This window comes from Anomaloglossus baeobatrachus, chromosome 2 (assembly GCF_048569485.1).
Source record: "Anomaloglossus baeobatrachus isolate aAnoBae1 chromosome 2, aAnoBae1.hap1, whole genome shotgun sequence".
NCBI classification, from domain to species: Eukaryota; Metazoa; Chordata; class Amphibia; order Anura; family Aromobatidae; genus Anomaloglossus; species Anomaloglossus baeobatrachus.
The window spans coordinates 187,031,081-187,052,134 of NC_134354.1; positions in this window are offsets into that span (position 1 = coordinate 187,031,081).

The window sequence follows — 21,054 nt, forward strand, 5'->3', positions numbered from 1 at the left end:
GGATATTATAGGTAGTTCTGCGGTGTATACATCACTGGGGGGGTTATAGACAGTTCTAGGGGTATAAAGCACTGCGGTGGGGGGATATTATAGGCAGTTCTGCGGGGTATACATCACTGGGGGGTTATAGACAGTTCTGGGGGTATATAGCACTGTTGTGGGGGATATTATAGGCAGTTCTGCGGGGTATACATCACTGGGGGGTTATAGACAGTTAGAGGGGTATATAGCACTGTTGTGGGGGGTATTATAGGCAGTTCTGCGGGGTATGCGGGGTATACATCACCGGGGGGTTATAGACCGTTCTGGGGGTATATAGCACTGTGGTGATGGGATATTATAGGCAGTTCTGCAGGGTATACAGCACTGGGAGGTTATAGACAGTTCTGGGGGTATATAGCACTGAGGTGGGGGGATATTATAGGTAGTTCTGCAGGGTGTTCAGCACTGTGGGTGACAGGACATACAGCTCGGTGGCTCATTTCTTCCTCTGTGCGTTGAGCCTAGAATGTTTGGGCTCCCTCCAGGTAATGGGCGTGACCAGCTTCATGACAAATTAAGTAATACCTGGACGGAGCCCATACATTCTATCATCTACCATCATCTGTGGGACGGCAGGACAGGGCAGTGCACGGTGCGTGCTAGCTCCGCCCACAGACAAACTTAACACCTGCACAGCGGTGAACGCTGCATTCAGGTGTGGATCTAAGAGTCCGCAGCTGTCGGCATGAGCGCTGCCTGCGGGCCCCGGAACTCGGCCGCAGCATACATCACCGTCCTTGCTGAAAGGTGCACTCGGGTCCCGACAGCGCCCCCCCCCTGACACTGCGCCCGGGTCACGTGCACCCCCAGCTCCCCCCTAGTTACGCCCCTGAGGAATCCATATTGGTAGTCTGTCTTTAACACTAGAAGTCCCATAGAGGGGTCATTTAACATTTCTACCTTTGGAACCCAGAGACGGGTCGAATGACCTGAAGGATTTTAGCTAACATCCTATAATTACTGTCTTTTGTTCTGTAATTAAGGCCATTACTGTCACACCACAGGAGGTTGTTGTTTTCCATTGAGTTTAGACATTTAAGGTACCGTCACATATATCGAGATCGCTAGCGAGATCGCAGCTGAGTCACGGTTTCCGTGACGCAGTAGCGATCCCGTTAGCGATCTTGTTATGTGTGACACCTACCAGCGATCAGGCCCCTGCTGTGAGATCGCTAGTCGTTGCAGAATGGTCCAGGCCATTTTCTTCAAAGGCGATGTCCTGCAGGGCAAGACACATCGCTGTGTTTGACACTGTGTGACAGGGTCACAGTGACTGCTGAGATCGTTATACAGGTCGCTACTGCGACCTGTATTGTTCCTGCATCGCTGGTAAGATCTGACTGTGTGACATCTCACCTGCGACCTCGCAGCGACTTACCTGCAATCTCTATCAGGTCGCATCGTTTTCGGGATCGCTGGTAAGTCGTTGTGTGTGACTGGGCCTCTAGTTTCTAGTTAGTTCTATTCAGTTTATTGTATTTGTCATTTGACCCTCTTTCGGGACTTCAGGGGGGAGCTCGAAATCTCTGGGACTTCTAGTGTTAAGGAACGCTTTAAGATTAATATCAGTAACAGTAATAGTTTAGTTCATATCAGCTTGTTTGTCTGTAATTTTCCCAAACACCTGGAGTCATAGCTGTTTTATCAATGTTTAGTGAGAAAGTGTATGTTTATAGTATGGTAAAACCTTTGGTAACAGGAGCCTTTGTCATGTCTCATTCGGTGACGTACAGTTAGGTCCAAAAATATTTGGACAGTGACACAAGTTTTGTTATTTTAGCTGTTTACAAAAACATGTTCAGAAATACAATTATATATATAATATGGGCTGAAAGTGCACACTCCCAGCTGCAATATGAGAGTTTTCACATCCAAATCGGAGAAAGGGTTTAGGAATCATAGCTCTGTAATGCATAGCCTCCTCTTTTTCAAGGGACCAAAAGTAATTGTAGAAGGGACTCTAAGGGCTGCAATTAACTCTGAAGGCGTCTCCCTCGTTAACCTGTAATCAATGAAGTAGTTAAAAGGTCTGGGGTTGATTACAGGTGTGTGGTTTTGCATTTGGAAGCTGTTGCTGTGACCAGACAACATGCGGTCTAAGGAACTCTCAATTGAGGTGAAGCAGAACATCCTGAGGCTGAAAAAAAAGAAAAAATCCATCAGAGAGATAGCAGACATGCTTGGAGCAGCAAAATCAACAGTCGGGTACATTCTGAGAAAAAAGGAATTGACTGGTGAGCTTGGGAACTCAAAAAGGCCTGGGCGTCCACAGATGACAACAGTGATGGATGATCGCCGCATACTTTCTTTGGTGAAGAAGAACCCGTTCACAACATCAACTGAAGTCCCGAACACTCTCAGTGAAGTAGGTGTATCTGTCTCTAAGTCAACAGTAAATAGAAGACTCCATGAAAGTAAATACAAAGGGTTCACATCTAGATGCAAACCATTCATCAATTCCAAAAATAGACAGGCCAGAGTTAAATTTGCTGAAAAACACCTCATGAAGCCAGCTCAGTTCTGGAAAAGTATTCTATGGACAGATGAGACAAAGATCAACCTGTACCAGAATGATGGGAAGAAAAAAGTTTGCAGAAGAAAGGGAACGGCACATGATCCAAGGCACACCACATCCTCTGTAAAACATGGGTTAGGCAACGTGATGGCATGGGCATGCATGGCTTTTAATAGCACTGGGTCACTTGTGTTCATTGATGACATAACAGCAGACAAGAGTAGCCGGATGAATTCTGAAGTGTATAGGGATATACTTTCAGCCCAGATTCAGCCAAATGCCGCAAAGTTGATCGGACGGCGCTTCATAGTACAGATGGACAATGACCCCAAGCATACAGCCAAAGCTACCCAGAAGTTCATGAGTGCAAAAAAGTGGAACATTCTGCAATGGCCAAGTCAATCACCAGATCTTAACCCAATTGAACATGCATTTCACTTGCTCAAATCCAGACTTAAGACGGAAAGACCCACAAACAAGCAAGACCTGAAGGCTGCGGCGGTAAAGGCCTGGCAAAGCATTAAGAAGGAGGAAATCCAGCGTTTGGTGATGTCCATGGGTTCCAGACTTAAGGCAGTGATTGCCTCCAAAGGATTCGCAACAAAATATTGAAAATAAAAATATTTTGTTTGGGTTTGGTTTATTTGTCCAATTACTTTTGACCTCCTAAAATGTGGAGTGTTTGTAAAGAAATGTGTACAATTCCTACAATTTCTATCAGATATTTTTGTTCAAACTTTCAAATTAAACGTTACAATCTGCACTTGAATTCTGTTGTAGAGGTTTCATTTCAAATCCAATGTGGTGGCATGCAGAGCCCAACTCGCGAAAATTGTGTCACTGTCCAAATATTTCTGGACCTAACTGTATTTGTCTGGTGTCGATTGACATCTAAAGAGTTGCCCACTCAGAAAAGGTATACTATATTGGACAAATAGAACATGTTAGAGTTTGTGCAACACTTGGTTACGCAAGCCTTTGTTTTCAAGTCAGATATAAACTGGTGAAGATTTCAGCAAAGTCAGAAGCCTGTTAACCTGTTGACTAAAAGGGGACACCTGTGATGCCACAGTATGGATCCCCGGAATTTCTCTGTCTTCACTGTTTTGTTTCTCACAGCTGATGTTCCCAGACAGGTGTGTGTTACTCCTGGTGAAGTGTTTTCTATGTAGTGTGCAAAGTACCGTATTTTTAGGACTATAAGACGCACCGGACCATAAGACGTACCCTGGTTTTAGAGGAGGAAAATAGGAAAATAAAATTTTAAGCAAAAAATGTGGTCATGACACATTGTTATGGGGTGAGGATCTGCTGCCTACACTGTTTTGGGGGTAATGTCCCCAAATTCTCTGCTAAGGTACCCAATCCTGGTAATGATCCTCCTGTCTTGTATATGTACCCCATTCTGGTATATGCTCTTATCCTGCTATATACTGGCATCCTGCTATATACCCCCATCCTGCTATATACTGCCAACCTGCTATATGCTCCCCATCCTGATATATACTGCCATCCTGGTATATGCCCTTATCCTGCTATATACCCCCATCCATCCTGCTATGTGGCCCCATCCTGCTAAATGGCCCCATTCTGCTATATGGCCCCATCCTACTATATGGCATGTATCCTGTATCACACAAAAAAATAAACGTTTATACTCACCTTTCCTTGCTCCATGCAGCATCGCTCCTCCCCCTGTCTGTGGTGGCAGCAGCACTGCTGACCTGTGTCTAGCCGTCACTGTTCACTGCAGCATCGCTCATTCTGCTGTCTGCCGGTCATCTGACCTGCGTGACTAGCGGCGCGCACAGCGATGACGTCATCGCTGTGCTCACCGCTCGCTACACAGATCAGTTGGCTGGCAGACAGGAGGAGATTGCGGTGCTGCAGGGGAACGGTGATGGGTGAGTGTACTGATTCACTGCCCCCGGCGCTGACCTGTGTGGAGCCGTTCCCCTGCAGCACCGTGATCTCCTCCTGTCTGCCAGCTGATGTGTGTGGAGAGAGCGCACAGGGATGACTTCATCTCTGTGCTCACCGCTCGCTACACAGATCAGCTGACCGGCAGACAGGAGGAGATCGCGGTGCTGCAGGGGAATGGTGACTGGTGAGTGTACGGTACCGTACTTATTCACTGCCCCCCGCGCTGATGATGATGCGCGGGGGGCAGTGAATGCAGCCACACATGATCACTCCAGGCTGTAGTTGCCAGGGGTGATCACGGCAGGCTGTTTAATATGCGCGCACCCCCCGCCCATCACACCGCCCACCTGTCAAATTGCTGGCTTCAGCGCTGAGAGATGATGGGCGGGATGATGAGCATGCATATGTAATGAGCGGGCCCACGTGGTCACGGCAGGCGCTGCCACATCCTGCTCGTGCTGCCGATGACCCACTCCACTGCAGCACCCTCATTCCCGGCTGCAGCCCTATATTCAGACCATATGACGCATCCCCTACTTTCCCTCAACATTTGGGGGGAAAAAAGTGCGTCTTATGGTACGAAAATTTTGGTAAGTACTTTACCTTTGTGATTTATATTATGCAAAAATGTATGCAATATCACACTATTGCCTATTTTCTGTATTCATTGAATCATTATAATAAGATTCATCACCTTCTTTAAAGCCGTATCCAATCCCTTTAAATACTTTGCAAAACAACACTCCATAGGCTTCCATTATAAAAAAGTCTTCTTTGTCACATAGAGCGCAGCATAACCTGGCTAGTCTGAAGAGTGGTCATATCAGTGAGAACCAGAGAAGAACGATACTGGACACGAGAGTGCTTCTTTAAATGTGACATGGCATTGACAATCTGTTCCAGCAAAATTACATTAAAAAATTTAAATAGCACTCCATCCCTTCTGAGCACTACTATGTGCCCAAACAGTAGATTCTGACCACATTTGTCTCAGCAGAAAATGGACTTTGCATTTTATTGTGTGACTTCTCATTACACTTGTGAAAATGAAAAACTTGTGACTAATGCAACAAACAAGATTTAATTTTCTAAACCCAATATTTTAACATTCTGTGAAGCATCTGTAGGCTCATGATGGTCAACATACCTGTTTATTATTTACTCGAAGGTTTTAGTTTCTAAGATAAGATCACTTGTTTGGGGTTTCTTCAATTTTGCCACCTGAGAGTCTCTGCAAATGTAACATGGCTTCCACACAGCTAAACTTATGCTTAAAAATTGTTCCTTTCCTCCTGACTAGAGTTGAGCGCGGTTCGCGCTTCGAGGTTCTCCAGTTCGCGGCTCAAGTGATTTTGGGGGCTGTTCTAGATCGAACTAGAACTCAAACTTTTTGCTAATGCTCGATAGCTCTAGATACGTTCGAGAACGGTTCTAGCAGCAAAAAGCAGGGCTTTTTACAGCTACAGTGTGCAGGAGCCATCGCTGGTAGCCTGCCAGAAGCTGGTAACCAAGATAAACATCGAGTATCCAAGCAAAGCGCTTTGGTTAGTAACCCGATGTTTATCCTAGCTACGTGCAGGAAGCCCACACTTCCCCGCTCAGCTCACTCCGCCCCCTCCTACACGCGGCATGTACACACACACACACACACACACACACTCACACTTACACTCACCTGTCCCCAGCCAAGCAGTCCACGACACTGACGTCCTCAGCGCCACCCACTTTGCACTCCGCCGCCAGCACACATGGCTCCGCCCACTTGCACTCTGCACACATTACCCTGCTAGGCTCCGCCCACCTGCACTCTGCACACATGGTCCCGCTCGGCTTACCTGCGGTGATGAAGTCCCGACCTCAGCGCTGTCACTGTCCTCCATGGCCGCTTGTCACATCACCTTCTCTCGCTTCCGACCCGAAACTGACTAGCGGTGACGTCACGGGCCTCTCGCGATACTTGGTTGTGAAGGCGGCGGTCATTGAACTCAGTGACAGGTGCTGTCAGTAGTGCAGGAGATCATCGCAGGTAATGTACCTCGCTGACAGCAGCACTTGTCATCCCCTGCAGTGACCTGGGCTGACCCATTGATGTTAGCTCAGGTCACTGCACTGCTCTCCCAGCCAATGGGGAACATCCTGCTCTTCATTGACTGGGACAGTGTGGATCGTCATGGCAACCCCTTGGATTACACCAGACCTGGATTTGTTTTTCTTTCTAATAAATTGGTTGAAGAGGGAATGTATTGGGGAGTGTTTTTTCAAATAAAAATGTGTTTGTCGTCTATTTTTTTTTATTACTGACTGGGTTGGTGATGTCGGGTATCTGATAGACGCCTGACCTCACCAACCCCAGGGCTTGATGCCAGGTGACATTACACATCTGGTATTAACCCCATATATTACCCCGTTTACCACCGCACCAGGGCGCGGGATGAGCTGGGGCGAAGCACCAGGATTGGCACATCTAATGGATGCGCCATTTCTGGGGCAGCTGCGGCCTGCTATTTTTAGGCTGGGGAGAGTCCAATAACCATGGATCTCCCTAGTCTGAGAATATCAGACCCCAGCTGTCTGCTGTATCTTGGCTGGTGATCCAATTTTGGGGGGACCCCTACGTGTTTTTTTTTTTTAATTATTTATTTAATTTAAAATAACAGCGTGGGGTGCCCTCAGTTTTGGATTACCAGCCAAGGTGAGGTTGCCAGCTGTGGTCTGCAGGCTGCAGCCGTCTGCTTTACCCTAGCTGGCTACAAAAATAGGGGGAACCCTACGTCATTTTTTTTTTCATTTTTTTGGCTAAATACAGTTAGGTCCAGAAATATTTGGACAGTGACACAATTTTCGCGAGTTGGGCTCTGCATACCACCACATTGGATTTGAAATGAAACCTCTACAACAGAATTCAAGCGCAGATTGTAACGTTTAATTTGAAGGTTTGAACAAAAATATCTGATAGAAATTGTAGGAATTGTACACATTTCTTTACAAACACTCCACATTTTAGGAGGTCAAAAGTAATTGGACAAATAAACCAAACCCAAACAAAATATTTTTATTTTCAATATTTTGTTGCGAATCCTTTGGAGGCAATCACTGCATTAAGTCTGGAACCCATGGACATCACCAAACGCTGGGTTTCCTCCTTCTTAATGCTTTGCCAGGCCTTTACAGCCGCAGCCTTCAGGTCTTGCTTGTTTGTGGGTCTTTCCGTCTTAAGTCTGGATTTGAGCAAGTGAAATGCATGCAGAACTGAGCTGGCTTCATGAGGTGTTTTTCAGCAAATTTAACTCTGGCCTGTCTATTTTTGGAATTGATGAATGGTTTGCATCTAGATGTGAACTCTTTGTATTTACTTTCATGGAGTCTTCTCTTTACTGTTGACTTAGAGACAGATACACCTACTTCACTGAGAGTGTTCTGGACTTCAGTTGATGTTGTGAACGGGTTCTTCTTCACCAAAGAAAGTATGCGGCGATCATCCACCACTGTTGTCATCCGTGGACGCCCAGGCATTTTTGAGTTCCCAAGCTCACCAGTCAATTCCTTTTTTCTCAGAATGTACCCGACTGTTGATTTTGCTACTCCAAGCATGTCTGCTATCTCTCTGATGGATTTTTCTTTTTTTAAGCCTCAGGATGTTCTGCTTCACCTCAATTGAGAGTTCCTTAGACCGCATGTTGTCTGGTCACAGCAACAGCTTCCAAATGCAAAACCACACACCTGTAATCAACCCCAGACCTTTTACCTACTTCATTGATTATTGATTAACGAAGGAGACGCCTTCAGAGTTAATTGCAGCCCTTAGAGTCCCTTGTCCAATTACTTTTGGTCCCTTGAAAAAGAGGAGGCTATGCATTACAGAGCTATGATTCCTAAACCCTTTCTCCGATTTGGATGTGAAAACTCTCATATTGCAGCTGGGAGTGTGCACTTTCAGCCCATATTATATATATAATTGTATTTCTGAACATGTTTTTGTAAACAGCTAAAATAACAAAACTTGTGTCACTGTCCAAATATTTCTGGACCTAACTGTACAAAGCTAAGCACCCCTTAGTGCCACATGAAAGGCACCAAAGGGTGCAAAATTACAAAATGCAGGAGAGTGGGACGTTATGTGTCTTTCTGCCATTATAATGACAGAAAAGACTGATATGAAGTGTACAAGCACAGGAAAATCACCAGAGCGCTCTACGCTGTGAAAAGCAGTAGAAAATGGCACTGGAGTGAACATGTGACCGCCTCATGTAGGATGAAGCTATGGATCCTGGGTAAATTTATGTATTTACCCTCCTTCAGTTTTTTTGCAGTACACAAAAAAAACGGAAGGCACACGGATGACAAACAGATGACTTACGGACCGTCTACGGAACGGAAACGGATGCCACACGGATGCACCCGTGAAAAAAAACTGACTGTTTTTTGCAGACTGCAAAAATGGATCGGTCGTGTTAATGTAGCCTTATTCTGATCTGCCGTTTATAAACAGCAGGCAGAAATAAGTGAATAACGCCCCCCAGCGTCAGAAAATCTCCGGGGTTTCAGGGCTAGCTGAGACCCTGGATATCATGATTCAGGACGGTTTTTCCGGTCCCCGCTCACGTGATCACAGGTATACACCGTATACCAATGATCACGTTACAGTAAATGACAGCGCCGGTAAAAAATTATTTATCTCCCATCTGGCATGAACAAACATGATAAATCTCCTCCCCGGTCCCCTCCGGTCCCCCGGTGTCGCCAAAGTGCCCCCCCTGATGCCCTCCCAGAAATTCAAGATGGCCGCGCGCACAGCAGCGGGCCGGCCGCATTCACCCTACTCCTCTGATTTCTGTCGCATGTGCCATGACACATGCGACAGAAAACTCCTCCCCAGGCCCTGCCAGGTCACCCCCTATAACCCCACCGGTGTTCCCCGGTGTCCCACGGTACCTGTGCAGCGTTAATCCCCCCACGGCCCTCTCCTTCACAATAGACGCTGCCGCATGCACAGAGCAGCTGTCAGCTCAGCTTCCTGTGTTCAGACACTATGAGTGGTGGTTATGCATCTGTAAGCTAAATAGGCGGCATGGTGGCTCAGTGGTTAGCACTGCAGTCTTGTAGTGCTGAGGTCCTGGGTTCAATTCTCACCAAGGACACCATCTGGAAGGAGTTTGTATGTTCTCCCCGTGTTTGTGTGGGTTTCCTCCGGGTACTCCGGTTTCCTCCCACACTCCAAAGACATACAGCGCTATGGAATTAATAACGCTATATAAATGAATAAATTATTATTATTACTGCAATGCCCTGCTCATGAGGTAAAGAACATAATTGATCAGGAGAGCTATATACTACATTTCCAAATGGAGGGATTTGCTTTTATAGTTTCCCTGCTGAATGACTACCAAACATGAGAGTCCGTTATATGCCACAAGAAAACACATCTAAATAGCGAGCTCTGTTGTTAAGTATTCATTCAGCTGGATAACTGGACTTAAAGGGGTATTCCATCTCCAAGATCATATCCCCAATATATAGTAGGTGGAATAGCAATAATATCAGCAAATACCAATATTTGGAAATGTAGAATAGTTCTCCTGATTAGGCATGCCCTTACCTCATGAGCAGGGCATTGCAGCTTTGGTAGCAACCATTACGACATGGACTCTGCTGCTGTGGACCCGGGGAGAGTGAGTGCAGATTCATTGCACCCCACTCCTCACGTGAAGGTTCTGCACTCCTAGAAAATGGGGGATACGTTCCCTGAGTGTCTCCCCCCATATTCTAGACGGTCCAGAGTCGTCGTGGGACCCCTTTATTTTTTTTCTTACAATAAATTGGTGAAAGAGGAAATGTTTTGGGGACTGTTTTTTCAAATAAATTTCTTTTGTCGATTTTTTTTTGTTAGTACTGACAGTTTATGATGTTGGGTATCTAATAGACGCCATGAAATCACAAACTGCTGGGCTTGATCTCAGGTGACCTTACAGCTAGTATCAACCCGATTTATTACCCCGTTTGCCACTGCACCAGGGCACGGGATGAGCTGGGGTGAAGCTAGTGGATGCGCCACGTCTAGGGTGCCTGCGGCCTGCTATTTTTAGGCTGTGAAGGCCCAATAACTATGGACCTTCCCACCCTGAGAATACCAGACCACAGCTGTCCGCTTTACCTTGGCTGGTGATCCAATTTGGGGGGACCCTACTTTGTTTGTGTAATTATTAATATTTATAAAATAATTATAAAAAAAGAGCCTGGGGGGACCTCCACATTGGATCCCCAACCACGGTAAAGCTGCCAGCTGTGGTTTTCAGGCTACAGCCGTCTGCTTTACCCTAACTGGCTATCAAAAATGGGGGGACCCAACGTCATATTTTTTTAACTATTTTTTAAATAGAAAAAATTAATGGGCTTCCCTGTATTTTGATTGCCAACCAAGGTAATGGCAGGCAGATGGGGGTGGCAACCCATATCTGTCTGCTTTATCTGCACTGAGAATCAAAAATACCGTGGAGCGCTACGTCATTTTTTTTAAAGATTTATTTTTACAGCACTGTGATGTCCAGCAATCAAAATACAAGGAAGCCCATTTTGTTTTTAGTTATTTAAATAAATAATTAAAAAAAATATATATGGGCTCCCGCTGCATTTTTTGTATTGCTAGCTAAGGGTAATCCAAGCAGCTACTGGCTGCTAACCCCCACTGCTTGGTGTTACCTTCACTGGCAATGGAAAATCCAGGGAAGCATTTTTTATTTTTTTTGCCAAAAAACTACAAAAAAAGGACGTGGGCTTCGCCATATTTTTGTATGCTAGCCAGGTATAGCAGGCAGGTGCTGGAAGAGTTGGATACAGCGCCAGAAGATGGCGCTTCTATGAAAGTGCCATTTTCTGAGGCGGCTGCAGACTGCAATTCGCAGCAGTGGGGCCCAGAAAGCTCAGGCCAACCTGTGCTGCGGATTTCAATCCCCAGCTGCCTAGTTGTATCTGGCTGGACACAAAAATGGGGCGAAACCTACGTCATTTGTTTTCTAATTATTTCATAAAATTCATGAAATAATAAAAAAAGGGCTTCCCTTTATTTTTGGTTCCCAGCCGGGTACAAATAGGCAACTGGGGGTTGGGGGCAGCCGTACCTGCCTGCTGTACCTGGCTAGCATACAAAAATATGGCGAAGCCCACATAATTTTTTCAGGGGGCAAAAAATTTCTGCATACAGTCCTGGATGGAGTATGCTGAGCCTTGTAGTTCTGCAGCTGCTGTCTGTCTGTATGGAGAAGAACAGACAGCAGCTGCAGAACTACAAGGCTCAGCATACTCCATCCAGGACTGTATGCAGAAGTGTTTTGCCCACCAAAAAAATGACGTGGGCTTCGCCATATTTTTGTATGCTAGCCAGGTACAGCAGGCAGCCACGGGCTGCCTCCAACCCCCAGTTGCCTATTTGTACCCGGCTGGGAACCAAAAATATAGGGAAGCCCAGTTTTTTTTAATTATTTCACTTATTTCATGAAATAATTAGAAAACAAATGACGTGGGCTTCGCCCCATTTTTGTGTCCAGCCGGGTACAACTAGGCAGCTGGGGATTGGAATCCGCAGCACAGGTTAGCCCGAGGTTTCTGGTCCCCTCTGCTGCGAATTGCAGTCCGCAGCCGCCCCAGAAAATGACGCTTTCATAGAAGCGCAATCATCTGGCGCTGTATCCAACTCTTCCAACAGCCCTGAAGCTGGGTGGCTTGTTGGGTAATAATGAGTTAATACTAGCTTTGTTTTACTAGCTCACAAATTTTGCCTATTGTAACATACTTCCACCACCACTGTGGTAAAGCTTCTATTACAAATTTAAACACACAAAAATCTGTTGTAGATATACAGATTTTAAAGAAAGCTCAAGGAAGTCAGAAGTAAAAATACTTTTTCTTTATTGAAATATCTTCTCTATTAAAAAACATAGATACAAAACTCCACTGTATAATACCCATGGACTGGTCAAAACAGGTCAAAAATTAAATAATGATCCCGCATTAACATATGGATTCAAGGATTCATGATGCCCTATAATTGAATTAAACATATATAAGGCTCTAATGAAAATTCAAACTTCCTTTTTTCCAAATGCAGGGTTACTTAGTAAACAATAGACATAGCTACATCTCATGTGGTAAGTGATAATTACGTGCAAAATACCATATAACAATTCCCTATGCCACTATGGGATTCTCAATCTATTTAATGCATTCCCAATTTTGTGGATATGCAGACGGAATGTAATACTATTAGGGTTGCACCATAATGCGCCACCCACCCCTGGGTCGCAGGACGTGGAATCCAGGTCTCCTAATAGGTAACGGACATTAGTGGTCTCTGTGGTGGTTCAGTGGGGTCACTACTCTCATTGAAAGCTGGGTGGCGCATTATGGTGCAACCCTAATAGTATTACATTCCGTCTGCATATCCACAAAATTGGGAATGCATTAAATAGATTGAGAATCCCATAGTGGCATAGGGAATTGTTATATGGTATTTTGCACGTAATTATCACTTACCACATGAGATGTAGCTATGTCTATTGTTTACTAAGTAACCCTGCATTCGGAAAAAAGGAAGTTTGAATTTTCATTAGAGCCTTATATATGTTTAATTCAATTATAGGGCATCATGAATCCTTGAATCCATATGTTAATGCGGGATCATTATTTAATTTTTGACCTGTTTTGACCAGTCCATGGGTATTATACAGTGGAGTTTTGTATCTATGTTTTTTAATAGAGAAAATATTTCAATAAAGAAAAAGTATTTTTACTTCTGACTTCCTTGAGCTTTCTTTGTTTTACTAGCTAGTATTAAGCCAGAGATTCTTAATGTCAGGCACGTTTGACCCGGCCATTAAGAATCTCCAATAAAGGGTTAAAAAAAGACACCACACAGAGAAAAAATACTTTAATAGAAATAAATACACAGACACATTAGAGACTCCATCTTTATTACCCCCTGTCAGCCCTCCACGATCCATGGTCTTCTGTCTTTCTCATTCAACAAATGCAGCTCTGCTCCATCACTGCTGCATGGGGGAAGACGCTGCTTCCCGTGCAGCCTTCACTCTGTGAAGGCTGCACGGGAAGCAGCGTGCAGCCTTCACTCCGTGAGTGATCAGTGCTGCTGGCTGTCAGCGGTAACAGCGGTAACGCTGACAGACGCGTTACCATAGCAACGGTGCTCCCGGAGCCGCGGTTAGCGGTGACGTCACCGCTAACTGCGTTGCTATGGCAACGGTGATCTCCGTTAATGACCGGCTGTGTCAGCCGGTCCCTAACGGAATGGGGAGTCGACCATGTGCTAGAGCATGTCGCCGGTACACGGCGATACACAAATGTGCACCGTGTACCGGAGAGTGCAATGACAGGTCCTACATGACGCGTCATAGTCATGTGACCAGTCTGTAGCTAATGAGATAATAGCCACGTGACTAGTCACATGGCTATTTTGACGTCACGATAGGTCCTGCATCACTGCTGGCAGTGCTGGTCACCGGGAGGATTCAGCGCTCATCGGATGGAATAGCGGCAGGAGACAGAGTGCAGGAGGGATCGCAGGGACTGGTAAGTGTTATGGCAATGTTTATTAACTGTATGTGTACATTTATAATGCGTTTTTATGTGTTTGTGATTGCCTCCCATCATATCCTATTGGTTCGAGTTCGGTTCGTCGAACGTTCGCCGAACTGAACTCGAACGAGACCTCCGTTCGACGAACCGAACTCGAGCCGAACCACTGCCGGTTCGCTCATCTCTACTCCTGACCCCTGTCATGCATCCAAACAGTAGTATGCAACCACATATTGGATATAAGTGCACTCTGGAGAACTTGGACAACAAATTGTGTTGTCCATTTCCTCCTGTTACTTTTGTCAATTTGAAACAATGTGGGGCTAAAGCCACATTTTAGTAAAACAAAAAATAATATTTTTTTCTTTTATTTCTTACACTTTGCTTTAATTTCTGGTAAGCAGATGAACATTTAACAAACTTTCTAAATGTGGTTTTGATTATGATAAGGCTGCATACTTTAAAATTAGGTCTTGTTTGTGGTATTTCTGACAGATTAGACTCCGAAAGTCTTTACAAAGTGAATTGAAGTGGTCCCTAAAATTATAGGATTTGTACATTTCAGTGAAAAATGAATAATTGCTCCTAAACTGATAACCCCTTCACGACCGGCCGATTTTTCGCTTCCGTTTTTTTTTTTCGCCATTCTTCTGAGAGACGTAACTTTTTTATTTATCAGTCAATAGGTTAATGTGAAGGCTCATTTTTTGCAGAACGAGCTGTAATTTTAAATGAAAGCATACGTTTTACCATATAGTGTAATGGAAAACGGCAAAAACATTCCAAATGCAGAAAAATTGCAAAAAAGTGCGATAGCGCTATAGTTTTTGAGATATTTTATTCATTGTGTTCACTATATGGTAAAACTGATGTGTGGGTGTGATGCCTCAGGTCAGTGCAAGTTCTTAGACACCAAACATGTATAGGGTTAAAAAAAAATCGGATGTTTGTCAGAAAAGTGGCGCACATTTTCGCCATATTCCGTGACCCGTAGCGTTCTCAATTTTCGGGATCAATGGCTCAGTGAGTATTTTTTGCGTCTTGAGCTGACGTTTTTAACTGTACCATGTTTGCGCAGATGCCAAGTTTTGATCGCCTGTTATTGCATTTTGCGCAAATGTTGTGGCGACAAAAAAACGTCATTTTGGCGTTTGGAATTTTTTTGCCGCTACGCCGTTTACTGATCAGATGAATTAATTTTATATTTTGATAGATCGGGCGTTTCTGAACGCGGCAATACTAAATGTGTGTATATTTTTTATTTTTTTAACTCTTTAATTTTCAATGGGGCGAAAGGGGGGTGATTTAAACTTTTAGGTTTTTTTTTAAATTTTTTAAAACTTTTTTTTTACTTTTTTTTTTTTATTTCACTAGTTCCCCTGGGGGGCTATAGCGATCAGCAATCCGATCGCTCTTCCCTATCTGCTGATCACAGCTATAAAGCTGGAAACAGCAGATACGCTCACTTTCGGCTTCACTGGGCTCCGGGCCGAGTGAAACTGAAAGTAGTTCATGTCTAGTACTGGAGTCATCACATGACCCTGTGCTACCATGACAACCATTGAAAGTCACGTGATCACGTCACGTGACTTCCGGTATCAAGCGGTAAGTAAAAGTTTACCGCGACCACGATTATAATGGCACTGTCACATATTGACAGCGCCATTAAAGGGGTTAAAGGGCACGAGCAGATAACGATTCTGCTCGTGCCTAGCAGGCACACACCTCAGCTGTAAAAATCAGCTGAGATGTGTGCTGATTGCGGCATACTACCAGCGGCAGACCACGGGTAGTAACATTATGACCGCTAGGACGTAATATTACTGCCCGCGGTCGTTAAGGGGTTAAGCATTTTAATGTCCTAACTAGAGATGAGCCACCCCTCTAGTGTTCGAGTTCGGTTCGGTTCGTCGAACGGCGGGTGTGTTCGTCGGATGTTCGACGAACACCTTCGAACCCCATTGAAAACAATGGCAGGCAAACACAAACACATACAAACGCCTAGAAAACACCTTCTAAGGTGTTCAAAAGGTGACAAACAACTCAGAAGACACCACAAACACATGGAAAAGTGACAAGTACGTAAACTCATGCTGAAACAAAAGAGGTGGACGAGTAAAAGGAGGAGAAGACACAGGTATAGGCATGTCATGCCCTTCTAAAATCATGTAAAACACAGCAAGTGGACTCCAACAAGAGTCTCCATTTTTTCAAAAAATTGGGCCACAGACACCACTTAAGTGGCATCAATTCTCCCACAATTGGAAACTTAACATGTTGATTTGCATGAAGAACAATCAAAAATACACAAGCCTTTACTTTCCCCAGGATGACACAGGGGTAGAAAAGTCCTTGCGGATCCATGACTTGTTCATCTTAATGAACGTTAGTCTGTCCACATTGTCACTGGACAGACGCGTGCGCTTATCTGTCAGCACACACCCAGCAGCACTGAAGACACATTCCGAGAGAACGCTGGCTGCAGGACACAACAAGATCTCCAAGGCATAAGTGGCAGGCTCAGGCCATTTTTCCAGATTGGAAGCCCAAAATGAGCAAGGCTCCAGTTGCAGAGTCATGGCATCGATATTCACTTGGAGATACTCCTGTATCATCATCTCGCGTTGACCATGTGTCAGACTTCTTGTGTCTTGTGGCCTTGCAAAAGATGGTCTAAAAAATTCATGAAACGATTTCATAAAATTGCTGTTAACACCAGATACGGTGTTGCTGGTATGGTTTGAGTGATGACTCGACAATCCCATGGTTGGCAAGTTACAACTGTGAGATTCCCTCTGTGCACCACTGGTGTTTAGTGGAAAAGCCGAGGTAAGATTGCATAGCAGCTTCTGCTGCGTCCCTTTCTATGGCAGGAATTATTTTGCCAAATTTTGACTTGTACCGGGGATCTAAGAGTGTGGCAACCCAGTAGTCAGCATTACTTCTAATTCTGACAATCCGAGGGTCATGTAATAGGTAGTGCAGCAAGAAGGCGCTCATGTGTCTTGCGCATCCAGGAGGACCAAGTCCTAGCTGTGTTGGTGGCGGCGAGGTGAGGCGAGGTGGCATGCTTCCTTCCTCTGCCCTCTCCCCCCAACCTCGCACAACAGAAATGTGAGCAAGGTCTCCCTCATCTGCTAAGTCTTACATGCCCATCGCCAGTTCGTCTTCCATTTCTTCCTGGGCTCCTGCACCTTCCTCATCTGGCTGCTACCATGCGCCCTTGTTAATCCCTTTCCCCCACCGTCCCATGCCTGTCGCCTTGGTGCTGCTGACCATCTCGACCTTGTAGATCTTGGTAGCCCTTCTGCATATGAATCCTCCTGTACTTCCTCCCCTTCCTCTTGTCCCACCACCTGACTCCGAATACTGTTTAGAGTGTGCTCCAGCATTTAAATGACTGGAATTGTCATGCTAAATATCTTTGTTGCCATGTAAAAACTGTGCAGAATGGTGCATACGTCCTTGATCTGAGACCACTCCAGCAGCATGATCTTCCCCACCTCTGTATCACGTTGGCCCAGGCTATACGTCATAACGTATTGCACCAGGGCTCGGCGGTGCTGCCACAGTCGCTGCAACATGTGAAGAGTAGAGTTGAGCGCGGTTCGCGGTTCTCCAGTTCGCGGCTCGAGTGATTTTGGGGGCTGTTCTAGATCGTACTAGAACTCGAGCTTTTTGCTAAAGCTCGATAGTTCTAGATACGTTCGAGAACGGTTCTAGCAGCAAAAAGACAAGCTAATTACTAGCTGGCTTTCCGCTGTAATAGTGTAAATCACTCTGTGACTCACACTATTATGAAATTTCAGTGTATAGTGTGCGGGAACAGCGCATTCAGATCACTGCTGTTTGGATAATAGCGATCACCATTTTATTTTTTTTTCCTTGTCTTCCTTCCCTAAGCGCGCGCGTGTAGTGGGGCGGGCCAGCATGTCAGCCAATCCCAGACACACACAGCTAAGTGGACTTTTAGCCAGAGAAGCAACGGCATGTGTGATAGGATGTCCATGTCACATGTACCTGCATTATAAAAACGGACATTTTCCTCCAGCACGCCATTATCTGCCTTCTGCGTCTTGGTGTCAGTCACCGCTGGCGTAGCTCCTGTCTCTGATACTGCTGTGTACGCTCTATACACACCGCTATACAGAATAGGGATAGAAGTTTCTTTCAGCCCTTGTAAGGGCTAATACCGGCAGGGTCAGAGCCATAGGTGACAGTCAGGTCCGTAAAAACAGATTTTAACAGCTACACAACAGCTACACAAGATGACAGCGTCTGTGTAGCTAAGGTCAGGGATTTCCTCGCTGCATTTCCCCATTAGGAGGGATAGAAAGGGAGGCTTACTTTCCTCTACCCAGACCCACTAGCCTGCCACTGTACCCTCCTGCCCTTTGCACACTCAAACTCATTGTTACTAAGCCATTATACTAGCAAACACTGAGGAAACTTAGTGGCATCCTAAAAGTGGCTGTTGGACTTCATTATTGTCCCACTAGTGCAAAGATATTTGCAGCACGTCTGCCTGCATTGCACACTCAAACGCATTGTTACTAAGCCAATATACTAGCAAACACTGAGGAAACTTAGTGGCATCCTAAAAGTGGCTGTTGGACTTCATTATTGTCCCACTGGTGCAAAGCTATTTCTGGCACCTCTGCATGACACCCTCCTGCTCTGTTTTTAATAAGCTATACTAATAGCAAAAAATGCTGCCATTTAGTGGCATACAAGAAGTGGCTGTTGTACTCCATTAGTGTCCCACTGGTGCCAAGCTATTTCTAGCACCTCTGCATGACACCCTCCTGCTCTGTTTTTAACCCCTTAACGACCGCGGGCCGTAAAATTACGTCCTAAATGACATAATCTTACTGCCCGCGGTCCTCCGGCGGCAGCATGCCGCGATCGGCACACATCTCAGCTGATTTTCACAGCTGAGATGTGTGCCTGCTAGGCACGAGCAGAATCGTTATCTGCTCGTGCCGATTAACCCCTTATAATGGCGCTGTCAATACATGACAGCGCCATTATAAGCGCAATCGCGGTAAAGTTTTACTTACCGCCGAAACCGGAAGTCACGTGACGCGATCACGTGACTCCCGATAGTTGTCATGGTAGTACAGGGTCATGTGATGACTCCTGTACTACACATGAATTGGTTTCACTTTCGCTGTGCCCGGGGCACAGCAAAAGAGAAAGACAGCGTATCTGCTGTTTACAGCCTTCCAGCTGTGATCAGCAGATACTGCAGAGCGATCGGAATGCTGATCGCAATAGCCCCCTAGGGGGACTAGTAAAAAAAAAAAAAAAAGTAAAAAAATAAGTTTTAAAAAATTAAAAAAAAACAAAAAAACCTAAAAGTTCAAATCACCCCCCATTCGCCCCATTAAAAATTAAAGGGTTAAAAAAATAAAAAATATACACACATTTGGTATCGCCGCGTTCAGAAACGCCCGATCTATCAAAATATAAAATCAATTAATCTGATCAGTAAACGGCGTAGCGGCAAAAAAATTCCAAACGCCAAAACGACGTTTTTTTGTCGCCACAACTTTTGCGCAAAATGCAATAAGAGGCGATCAAAACGTAGCATCTGCGCAAAAATGGTACCGTTAAAAACGTCAGCTCGAGACGCAAAAAATAAGCCGTCATTGAGCCTAAGATCCCGAAAAATGAGAACGCTACGGGTCACGGAATATGGCGTAAAACGTGCGCCACTTTTTTCGGACAAACTTCCGATTTTTTTTTAACCCCTTATATAAAAGTAAACCTATACATGTTTGGTGTCTACGAACTCGCACTGACCTGAGGCATCACACCCACACATCAGTTTTACCATATAGTGAACACAGTGAATAAAATATCTCAAAAACCATAGTGCTATCGCACTTTTTTTGCAATTTTTCAGCATTTGGAATTTTTTTGCCATTTTCTAGTACACAATATGGTAAAACTGATGGTTTCATTTAAAAGTACAGCTCGTTCCGCAAAAAATGAGCCCTCACATGACCATATTGACTGAAAAATAAAAAAGTTACGTCTCTCAGAAAAAGAATGGCGAAAAAAAAAAACGGAAAGCGAAAAATCGGCCGGTCGTGAAAGGGTTAATAAGCTATAATAATAGCAAAAAATGCTGCCATTTAGTGTCATACAAGAAGTGGCTGTTGTACTCCATTAGTGTCCCACTGGTGCCAAGCTATTTCTAGCACCTCTGCATGACACCCTCCTGCTCTGTTTTTAATAAGCTATAATAATAGCAAAAAATGCTGCCATTTAGTGGCATACAAGAAGTGGCTGTTGGACTTCCATTAGTGTCCCACTATTGCAAATCTATTTCCAGCACCTCTGTATTGCACACTCAGACTCATTGTTACTAAGCCATTATACTAGCAAACACTGAGGAAACTTAGTGGCATCCTAAAAGTGGCTGTTGGACTTCCATTAGTGTCCCACTGGTGCAATTCTATTTGCAGCACCTGTGCATGACACCCTCATGCACATTTTGCTACGCTAATTTTATAGCAAACTCAGGGAATTCCTTGCTGCATTTGATCATTCGGAGGGATAGAAAGTGAGGCTTTCTTTACTGTACTGGTACCCACAGAACACGGCCACTGTACCCACCTGTCCACTTTTGCCACGCTATTTAATTTGCCCAAAGAGCTGACTCTTTTTCTGCCTTCCTAAAATTGTTTGTAATACTAAGTTAGTGTTCCTTTGCTGCCAAGCAAGGTACAACACATGTGCATTCTACACTCCTTTCCATTTCTGGAATCCAATTATTAAATGCAGGTAGTCCAGCCAATCTGTGACGAAGGTGCAGGTGTGGATATAATGTAGCCTGCATCCAATGTTGGTTTTCTCGATGTCTGACAGCTCAACAATACCATCTGTTTCCACTTCAAAAACAAGTGATGACCTGCCAATCACACTCCCTGTTGCGTGTAAAGGGGTGGAAGTTTAGTGCGAAAAACCATGTGAGACTGCTG